At 38.2% G+C, this 11,658-nt stretch overlaps 1 long non-coding RNA gene across 1 annotated transcript; it reads left to right on the top strand.

Moving 5' to 3' along the window:
- Nucleotides 1–10,978: 10,978 nt before the first annotated feature.
- LOC128506222 (uncharacterized) lies at nt 10,979–11,658 on the top strand. Its single transcript, XR_008355696.1, has 2 exons — nt 10,979–11,090; nt 11,359–11,658. It is a non-coding gene; the product is annotated as an uncharacterized LOC128506222 (long non-coding RNA).

Genomic DNA, 11,658 nt, shown 5'->3' on the forward strand with positions numbered 1-11,658 from the left:
ACAGAAAGCGTCTGCTTTTATATAAACTAATGAAAAACAGTTTTAGACATCTAATTTTAGACAATGTAATCTGTAATTCGAAAAGTGAATTGTAGGCGAGTCTACTGGTGCGGAGATGACGAGATGACATGATCACCATCACAGCCGGAACCAAAGAAGTTACTAATTTATCAATGACTTATGAAAATGATCAGAGTCAGTCTGCTTGTTGTTTTTCCAGATGCATTCAAAATCATTAGTCTACTTCAGCCGGCGCGGTCTGGAAAAATGTATGCATGCGGTTGAGTGCTGATTAGACCACGTAGGAAATTAAAGAGGATCCTGCATCTGTTTTAGGTGTTCCAGCTGCCACTGTTCTTATGGCTCTGTCAGAGTAAATCATTCAGTAACAAGCCTGTAAATTTCCATGTAAAACAGGTACATCTGTATAAATAAATTGATATCATGAGCTATTGATCAGTGACTTATGTAAACGACTGAGTTCAGACGTAAATAAATGCTCCTTGCTGCTCTGTTTGGGGGAGGGACGTGCTAACGACAATTTGGTCTGCTGTGTGTGTGTGTGTGTGTGTGAGGGGTGTCAAGCGGTCTTACTTATGAAAAGTCGTGGATTATTCAGTGAAACAGAGGCTCTGCTTAAAAAAAGTTAAGAACATCAGTCACTTTACCCCAAATAAAGTGTTATAATATAGTTGTAATATAACAGTAAATGTACAAACGGTGCGCACTGAATGCTAAACCTAAACCAGGCACGAGGATTAATAAACCGAGATGCGTGTTTCTTAGTCCCATCCCCCGTTTTTTAATTTTTGAAAATAAAAATACCAAACAATAACAATGTTAACTTTAGAATCTAGAATCCATAAGATTAAATTTACACAAATTTAAAAAGAGGCCTTAATCACTGCAGGTCTTCAGTAGAGCCTCAGATCTAAGAGGGTCTTAAAGTGTGGAGAGCTGCATTTCAGTTTATCTAAACGTATACTGTAGGTGAGAACAGCTGATTCACATCTGGGGAGGGTGAATAATTTGCATTGGAATGTTGTCTGACATTGTAAAGCACACACAGTGACACTAAAAGAACAACAACCTAAGATTAATAGGAATAAGAAGCCCTGATTATACTGCATAAATATTATTTAGTACAACAAAATTCCTCCGCGCTCTGAAAAACTTTATGCGTGCGGTTGAGCGCTGATTAGACTACGTAGGAAATTATAGAGGAGGAAGTAAACAAAAGCCCACTTTTAGAAAAGCATTTTTATTTAGACTATAAAAAATAATCTTGCATCTATTTTTAGGAGTGCCAGCTGCCACTTTTTAGTTAGAAGTTTTCAATACAAATCTTATAATGCCACATGACATCAAACATTCCCCTTGGTAATATTATAACTATTCATTTTAACTATTTAAACCATTAAACTATTTATTTTACTTTTTTAGCTATTACTGTTTCATTTACTTCAAGATAGCATTAAAACAAGAACAATAAAACTTTTTAAAATATTGTTGATTACATTTGGGCCGTGTAATGGGTTCGACCCTAACGGGCGGCACAATGAAGCATGGACTCGAGGCGAGGTCTTACGGAAAAAAATGGAAAGGAAAGGGTTAAAGGAGGAAGGATGGAAAGAAAGGAATGGGGATGTGCAGGTCTGGTTGGCATGTGGGCACGGGCTGGTGAGTGGTGAGCAGTGGACAGAGTGGCAGCATGGGCCCGCAAGGACAGCAGTGACGCTCCTTGTGGCATTTTCCTCCTCAGCGGCAAGTCACCATAATCCGGCAGTGAGCCCACGGCTTGATCTAAACAACAAAGTCAGTCGTCTTGTTGTTTTGCCAGACATATTCATAATCATTAGTTTACTTCTGCCTGTGCACTCTGGAAAACTTTGTGCATGCGGCTGAGCGCTGATTTGACTGCATAGGGAATTAAAGAGGGGGATCACGATGCTGAGTCGAAGTCCCGAGCTCAAACCTCATTTAAATTAAACTAACAAATATAACTAACAAGTAAAAAAACAATAGCCCATGTTTAGAAAACATTTATAAATTCTTTCCGACATGAGTTGGCCCGGTGTTATGCGCAGAGCGCCGGGACATTTTCCTGAAGCTACGAAATCGCTGGGCATGTTTTCTAAATAGATGCTATCTTTAATAACTGATGGAGGTTTTGAGCTGTATACACACGCATTCCTGCCTAAACAACTTTTAAAACTACACCTGTGACACAATAACAGTAATATTTCGAACATTTTGCGGGCTGCCATTTGCAGAAACAAAAGAATAATGAAAGTTGTTGGGTCAAAATAACCCAACCAGGCGTTCATTTGTAAACTACATCTCATGTAGCAACCCAACATGAGCAACCCAACAATGTGTTTAAAGTACCTAAAATAATCCAGAACTTAAATAACAATAAACAGATACAGAGATACGCTATATAACAGTTTATACTTTGTACATATTAAATTGTCAGCTAGTGAACTTGATCTAAACAACATTTAACCAATGTTTTTTTGTTTGACTTATTATTGCACAGTAAATATCAATAGCTCTGGTTCAGATTTTTCATGTTTGTTGTGTAAAGTACTCATGTGGAAATTACCATTACTATTGTATTTCTTTGATACAACATTTTTATGACTAAATTGTACAGTATTTTAAACCTGTGGCAAGTGAAAATGTCACTTTGCACCACCTGGGAGCCATTTTACGAATGACTTTGAACTTTGAAACTGATTTATTTTGGCCGCTGTCGTTTTAACACGGCAGTAATAACCATTCCAATTGGGTACATACTGTAATCACAGTGCCAAAACTCGTGGTGAATCATGATGAATCGTACTTACGGCCACCGCACAAAACCGTAGTGCCACAGTAATGGCATTGTTCACAGTGGTGACATTAAATTTTTTTTGGCAACCAGGAACGTGAGGAGGGGAAAAGTGTAAGGACGGTGCAGGAGAGAGGTGAATCGGACGTATCCTTTCAGAGCGGGGAGGTGTCGCTGTATTCCCACACCGGGCAGTAGCGGGGCACTGGATTGGAGGTGACGAGCAAACCTGTCCGATGGATGGTGTGGCAGCGGCGAGTAATCCTCTGATGGGTTTTTACTCTGGGCTTCAGCCGGGCCCTTGGAGTCTGCAGAGAGAGAGAGAGATAGAGAGAGAGAGAGAGATAGAGAGAGAGAGAAACAAGGACAAAAACTAACGTTAGTAGATGTGTCTCTATTCTCATGCTTTTCACTCACTGAACTGGAATTCCGCTCTCCTTTTATAGCCGCTGGAGTATTCCAGGATGGTGAATAAAAATGAAAAGCCAGCTGTGAATGGTTACAGTGCACTGCCTCTTTTCCACTGGCCTTAGTGCTGAAGAGCTGGTAGGTGTGCAGGGTTGAAGAGAGTGCGGAGCAGTACAGATGGTATGATGTTTGCTTCCAGAATTTGCTGGTATTTAATGGAATCAATTCTTCCCTCCGTGTAATGTTTCCTGTGCTGCTGCCTGCAACACAACACCAAGGACCCCCCCTCCCCCACATATGCTTAATAGTTGGCAAGGTGTTCTTTTCATGAAATGCTGTTTCTTTTTTTCTCCAAACATACCTTGGCTGATTGTGGCCAAAGAGTTTTATTTTAACTTCATCAGTCCACAGTACTTGTTTCCAAAATGCAGCAGGCGTCTGTAGATGTACATATTTCTGATGTTGGATTTTATGATGGGGACGCAGGTAAGGTTTTCTTCTGGTGACTCTTCCATGCCATAAAGGTCTTGTTTGTGCAAGCATCGTTGCACAGTGGAACGGTACACAGTGGAACGATGCAACGGTGCATTCACTTTGCTCAGAGTAGCACCATTCTGAGTATGCTAAATCTTCCTGCAGGTTTTTTTTGCAGTCAAATGGGGGCTTTGATTTGTCTTTCTAACCAGCATACAAGCAGTTCTCTCCGAGAGTTTCCTTGGTGTTCCAGATCTCATAATTACATTTCTCAATGTGAAAACTAGCCTTCTCCTGCATTGTGGGCATCAATAACCTTCATTTTCTGAGCCTTACACAGCTGCTTTGTCACACACACCTGTTCCGCGACCGGCACTATGACCCGGAAGTAGTACGGTCGCGAAACAGGAAGCATAAAAGGAGACAAGATGGCGCTTCACACTCTCTCAGTCATTAAGTTTCGCCCATGTCGGTCCAGATTGTCCGTCTGCCAAATCGTGAGTACTTATTTTCTTGGGTCTGCTTTTTGATTCGAGTGTGTGTTTATAGGACCCGGGTTAAATTTGTGTTTTTCCCTTGCTCCCCTTGTGTGAGAGTCCTTAGAAAAAATCGCGTGGTTATCCTGCCTACTCGCTTACTTCCGCGTTTATCATCCACGCTACAATGGGCTTACTGCTAAGTGCTAAGTCTTCTGATCATCCCAGTTAGTTCGTGACATGCTTAGAGGAACCTATGGTTGTTAAGTGTCCACAAGTGTGTGCACAAGGTTTAAAAGTATAGTCAAAGTATTTGTAAAGCTTTGAAATTGGCATTTACTAATGACAGCTGTTGCCATGCACCAGATCTAATGAGTTGATTATGGTCTGAAACTTTGTAAAAAGAATCTGAGAAGGTGGAACTCTTAGGGTGCCCAAACTTTTGCACAGTGCCATAATAATGTTTTTATTTTTGTTCAATTTATGGCATAAGAAGTAACTATGCATCAATGTTTGCTGCACATATTGTGTTTTTTGTCCATTTCCAAAGGAGACTAAATTAACATCTTTTCAATAAAAAAAAATCACCAAAATCCATTAATTATCAGGGGGTGCTTAAACTTTTGCATAAGACTGTAAGTGGCCTATTTACAATAAATTAATACAAGATGATTATACAAACAAAAGATGCATTTGGTATTTATGGTATATATACTGTAGTGATATAATGTACAGCTGTGCAACATTGTGCAGTGAATGTGCTATAGTAAACAGAAGGTGTATTTGGCAAAGATGTGGAATATAATGGTGTACAGTATGGTACAGTCTAATGCAGAATTGTGCAAACATTGCAGTGGATTAGCATGTCTGGAAGATTACATGGCTAACAGTGACAGGATATGCACATGTTCATGTGTAAGTTCTTATTTGTACAGTATATACAGAATAAATATGGGTGGAATATACAGTACATATGCATATATATGGGTACAATGATGAGCATAATAACTTATGGTGCAAAGATGCATAGCATTAAAAAAATTAAGCAGGGCAATATAAACAGAAAGTGATGTGTTAGCTAACAGTCCATGATCAGCTGTTAAGTGCGGTTACAGTGACAGGAAAAAAAGGGTATTTTTAAGTCTTGAGTGGTTTTCACCCCCCTGTAAGAATGCTCTCAATGGCACAGAGGTAAAAGTTCTCTAGTATCCCGGAACACAGTTGAAACTTTTTAAGTCTTAAAAACAGACGCTGATCTGCCTTCCTGATTAGGAAAGAAGAGTTCATGGACCAGGTGAGGTCCTGGGAGATATGGACTCCAAGGAACTTGAAGCTGGTTACACACTTAACAGCAGCTTCCTTGATGTAAATAGGATCATAAGTGTGTTTGCCAGCTCGTCGGACATTTACAATGATCTTTTTCCTCTTCTTGGTTTTTAGTTCCAGATTGTTGTCTTCACACCATGATACCAAATGCTTGATTTCTTCCCTGTAAGCCGTCTTGTCGTTACCTCTGATCAGGCCCACCACCGTGGTGTCATCTGCAAACTTAATAATGCTATGTGAGTCAGGGCAGAATGGAGCGCTATGTTGCGGTTTCCTTAGAAGCTTTGGTGGTATCTGGTCAAAGGTGAAAATGATGTCTGAAACAGAGTTTGTGCAGATGTTATTGATGTCCAAAATTGGCTGTCTGTTGTAACTTATACTTGCACAGCTGAATTGTGCGAGCATGCAGGAGAATAATGTGTAAATAAGCACAAATACAGCAAATCTGGAGAGATGCTGAGCCTCACAATGTGTGCGCGCCGCCATCTTGATCTACCCAACAATAAACCTAATGGTTCTCTCTCTCGCTCTCTCTCTCTTTCTCTCTCACTCTCTCTTTTAAGCTTCACATGGCACTCCTGAGTTGCCAGCAATCCTGACTTCTTTTACCATAACTAACACATTCTTTTGCCCCCTTCTGGTTAGAGTTCTTGACACATGGAGGCCTTTAGGTTAGTCGAGAATGACCACATAGTGTCTGATCAGTATACATGTGGTCACTGAAGCCAGTTCCACTTGATGACCATGAAGATGATCTTGGATTGGGAAGTGGCCAGCATTTTTTTTTCTGTAATGGCTTATTTAATTCAATTAAATTTTATTTGTATAGCGCTTTTAGCAATTGTCATTGCCGCAAAGCAGCTTTACACAATCAAAAGAATTATTTAAGTTTGTATGAAATGTAATTGTGTATGAATCAAAATGGTCAGTTTGTCCCTGGTGAGCAAGCCGAGGGCGACAATGGCAAGGAAAAACTCCCTGAGATGGTAATAGGAAGAAATCTTGAGAGGAACCAGACTCAACAGGGAACCCATCCTCATCTGGGTGAAACAGAAAGCAGTAAATGATCTGCATTTATACAGTGTGTAGGGTGGGAGGCAGTTTAGCTATAATAGCTGATGTTAATTGATGTTAATATGGAGTCCAGGTAGTTATTCAAGACCCAGGTAGACTTGTAAAAAGTTCCAGTCCTGAACTATCGAACTGTCAAGTCCCCAGAGAAACAGTTGCCAACACCAGTCGAGGCTAGAACCAACTTCTAGGTAAAGAGAATCATCCCCAGACACCAGACGCATCCCAGAGAGACACACGGGGCATCCATGTGACGAGATCTTCAGCCAGAAGCGGGGCACCAGGATGGGTCAGACAGGTCCGGAGGGCAGAGGGAGTCTGGATCACTGGCAGCTCAGGAACGAAATGTGTAGCTCGACAGAGAGAGAGAAAGAATGAAAGGGGGAGACAGGAGGAGAGAGGAAAGAGAAAGAGGGGGAGAAAGAGAAGAAGAGAAGATATGGCAGTTAGGTATGGTCACAGTCACACAATGTATAATGTGAATGTATAGTAACTGTAGAGTGCAAGCAGAGACTCCGGCAGGATTAACTATGACATCATAACTAAAAGGGAGACCCAGAAGGTAACACAAACATGAGGGCTTCCTGAGATGTAAAGCAAACAATCACCTCACCATCAGCAAACCTGAGTGATCAATGAGAGTGAGGAAGACAGCATCTAAACATACCAGTTCACCATAATACTCTACGTCCATGAGTCCCCCAGATCTGCTCCTTTACCTAAGGCAAATCTATTTATAAAAATGATTGGCTAAATAAATAGGTTTTTAGCCTGGACTTAAACACTGAGACTGTGTCTGAGTCCCGAACACTATTTGGAAGACTATTCCATAATTTTGGGGCTTTGTAAGAAAAAGCTCCACCCCCAGCTGTATTTTTCATAATACGCGGTACTGACAAGCAGCCTGCAATATATTTCTTATCTAGGCAATATTTCTGAGGTGAAAGAATGCTATCCTGGTAATATTATCTACATGAGCTTCAAATGAAAGGCTGGAATCTATAATCACACCAAGGTCTTTCACTGTTGCACTTGATGGAACAGAAAGGCCATCTAAAGTTACGGTGTGATCTAAAATTTTACTCCTAGCTGTATGCGGTCCTATGACTAGAACTTCTGTCTTATCCGGATTTAGCAGAAGGAAGTTAATTAACATCCAATTTCTTATGTCCTGCACACATTGCTCAATTTTAGTAAGCTGTTTTTTCTCATCAGGTTTTGCTGAGACATATAACTGTGTGTCGTCAGCATAACAATGAAAACTAATACCATGCTTACGGATTATGTTGCCTAGAGGAAGCATATAAAGGGAAAAAAGCAGTGGACCTAAAACTGCACCCTGCGGAACGCCAAACTCCACTAGAGAACATTCAGAATAATCACCATTTAAGTCTACATACTGATAACGATCGGTCAAATAGGATCTGATCCAGGAGAGGGCTGTACGCTTAATTCCTACTACATTTTCTAATCTGTGAAGAAGAATAGCGTGATCAATGGTGTCAAAAGCTGCACTGAGGTCGAGTAATACAAGCATAGTTACACAACCCTGATCAGAGGCCAATATGATGTCATTTACTACTTTAACGAGTGCTGTCTCTGTACTGTGATGAGGCCTAAATCCTGACTGATACAGTTCATGTATGCCATTTCTATGTAGATATGAGCATAGCTGCTCAGCTACTATCTTTTCCAGAATCTTAGAGATAAAGGGGAGGTTTGATATCGGCCTGTAATTGGACAGCTGACAGGGGTCGAGGTCAGGTTTCTTAATTATTGGTTCGATAACTGCAATTGGCTAATTGGCTTATGATTGCAGTCACTTGTTACTTCGAAAACTAAAAATGATTTTGCCATTACCAGATTTGTGTCTAATCCTCCATATTATTGTAAAAAAATTTTACGTATAACCTTACAGCACGTAGAGTATAGCAGGGATTTTTTAAAGCACACTATCTGGTATCAGTATCAGTCTAAATTAATACTGTTTTATATTTTACTCTCAGAGTTTCTTCTTTTTTTCAACTTAGGGAGTTTTTTTTTTTTTTTTTGCTACCATCACCCGAGGCTTGTTCATCAGGGATAAATGGATATATTATATAATTGATCTTTTTTACCTTCATTTTTTTTCTAATACATATCCACAATTTTTATTGGAAAACTGCATTGCAGTAATGTCCACTGTTAAAATCACCATGTAAATGAAGTTGACCTAAATTGAAATAAATAATCTTTGTTAATTAATTTTTTTATGTGTTACTTTTGTCATTTATCATGGATTGACATTCATAATAATTTAACAATTTAAAAAGCTGAAGGTTTGAGCAAAGTCTTTCTCACTTCTTTACTTACCATCTATCTAAGCATATAATAAAACTATTGGCATGTCTGTACATGAAAAAATTATTTGTGGGGAAGGATGTAAGATGAGTAATAGAACACTAAGATGGTTTTGGAATTTTTGTCAGTTTGTTTGTTTATGCACGCATCATATAAAAACTACTGAACAAATTTAAATGGGGTTTTCACAGGTCTATTTGGCTGAGCTTGAGGTAACATTTTGGTGATTGAAACAAAGCTTAGGTTACTTGGAAATTTAGAACATAGAAATATAAATGGAAAACACGTTTATTAAATAAACAAAAATAGTGTACTTTCATTACCACAGATAGCGCTGGTAAAAAAAAAAAATGTAAAAAGTCATTAGTTTATTCCAAAATTCAAAAGATGACACGTTGCATTTTTAATACATGCTTGAGTGTGCAATTGAAATCTACTTACTGTAATTAACCCAATCTTACACCTTCTTACCACACACATCATGGTAATACATTAATTTTAGTTAATTCCAAAATTTAACAGAGAGTGTTTTAAAGTTTTTAAAATGCACTTATGAATGTGCTATTGAAATCTAATTAATAAAAGCAATCTCACACCTTTACTCCACATTCCCTCTAGGAAGAAATAAATAAAATGTTCAAACAAATTCTCTAATTAATTGATTTGGCTTGCAAAAATTGTATCTATAGAACTTGCCTTGCAATAAGGATAATTTTGCTGATAATTTTCAAGCCGTCTAGCTTTGATATGCTGATTTTCGTGGAATTCACTTTGTGACCTGGATTCTCGTTGTACTTTACCTACTTATTATTTGACTTGGCTTGCAAATACGTATTTTGAGTAACTATTTTGGTTTGGGGGGGGGGGGGGTATTCTACGTGAAGTCAAACTGCTCAGAGTACCTTGTAATATGGCATGATACATTTTTTTTACTGCAGACTAATTTTGTCTGTTAGTGCAGGTTCTTTTGAAGTTGTAATCACTGTTGCCTATTTGTTTAATTTTATTTCTTATTTTGGCTACATGTGATCAGTTTGTTCTTTTTTTTAACTCATTCATTACAGTTGTTTTTTCATTTTCACAGTAGTCAGTCAATCGCTATACTTTGAAAAAGTGGAGTGATTCTTGTAGAAAAGTAGAATATCATTGTGTTGCAGACTGCAAGAAACCACATGAGTAACAGTGTGATTTGTTTTGTACTTTAGTGTAAAACCATGTATCCTTTAGTTGATTGATGTGTGAAAGTCTGTAGTGACTGTGAAAACCAGGAGGGGTGGAATTCACACACCAGATGAATTTGAAGGAAGAACGATAAAGTAGTGGGATCAGAACTGATACACAGGTGAAGCTCACGGACTCCATTCTCTTTCTTCAACATTGAAGGTAAACTCCTGCAGAATATTGTGCTTATTGCATGCTTAAGAATTTTTGCTTTTGGTTGTTTTAGGGCATTTCTTCAACCAATGAAACAAAATCGCTCCTTATGCTACAGAATGAAGATTCTTTTTCTAACTCTGGTTTTTTGCCTTAATGCTGATGAGTGGTGAGTGTACACTGGACTTCAGATCAAATTTTTAAAAAATCTTCTTCAAATGTGTAATGTACATTTACATGATGAGGCCCACTACAATAATTAAACAAAATAAGTTATTTGGAGATAGATAACAGTGTAAATCAAAATCACACATAATGTTTCTTCAGCCTCAGAGTTAATCAATGACCTGTACAGTATGTGTACATAAAATATACAGAAAATGCCTAGATGTACACAGATACTGGTGCGTAAAGCCAGTGAATTGTAAAAGCACAAATACAAATCTTTTAACTGAAGTTTAATCCATTCCTACTGACTTTAAATAAAAAAAAAGTTGGAATATGATCAGCGATGCTGATATCAAGTAAGAGAAAAGCAGAGTATAATACAGTCATATTACAAAAAGTAAAAATATAAATAAATTAATGGATAAATTATTTTGGAAATGGCTTTAATTAGAAATATGTTTGCAGAAAGTTTACTGTGGCTTTTGGTCTTCATTCTGTTACAGGTTCTGCTCTAAAATGTGTAAGATGTTTCCCACCTGATGATGAAATGTGTCTGCCCAGTCCTGAAAACTGCAAAAAGCAAAATGCCTGTGTCTATTTTCTGCCAAATCATCATCCTGGTGTGTGTCTCCTTTCATGTTTGTTTATCACCGCACATCTGAGACTATTAATATCAATCAGGAATTTATCTTGCACAATTTATGGAAAATTAGCATATGTATAAATGTATGACTGATAATACTGATATTAATTTCTGTAAAATAATCTTGCAAGTATTGTATTCTAATTAAATTGTATATTTATCTAATTATCAGACAGAGCATGTTAATTACATCAGGATGTGCATAAGGACTTGCGCTGACAGCTAAATCTTTTTTTTCTTTTTAGGTTTTACTGCCTCAGAGATGAAGCGGTGCATTTCTATGTCAGAGTGTCTCAAGCTTAAGCAAAATCCTATGTACAAAGTAAAATGCTGTCAGACGGACTTCTGCAATATTAGTTTCACTTAACCATAACCATGCTTGATCTTGATCTTTTGTTCAGTATTACTGTTGATTTTTGTTGCTGCTGTTTTTACTTATGTACTTGGCAACAGCAGCAGTAAATTCAGTTCACTGTGTCTGAGCCGCTTTTAGTCATATCCTGTCCTGAAGAAATGAGTCCCTAATAAAATCTTTTCAGCGTTGA

The sequence above is a fragment of the Clarias gariepinus genome, chromosome 18 (assembly GCF_024256425.1).
Source record: "Clarias gariepinus isolate MV-2021 ecotype Netherlands chromosome 18, CGAR_prim_01v2, whole genome shotgun sequence".
Classification (NCBI taxonomy): domain Eukaryota; kingdom Metazoa; phylum Chordata; class Actinopteri; order Siluriformes; family Clariidae; genus Clarias; species Clarias gariepinus.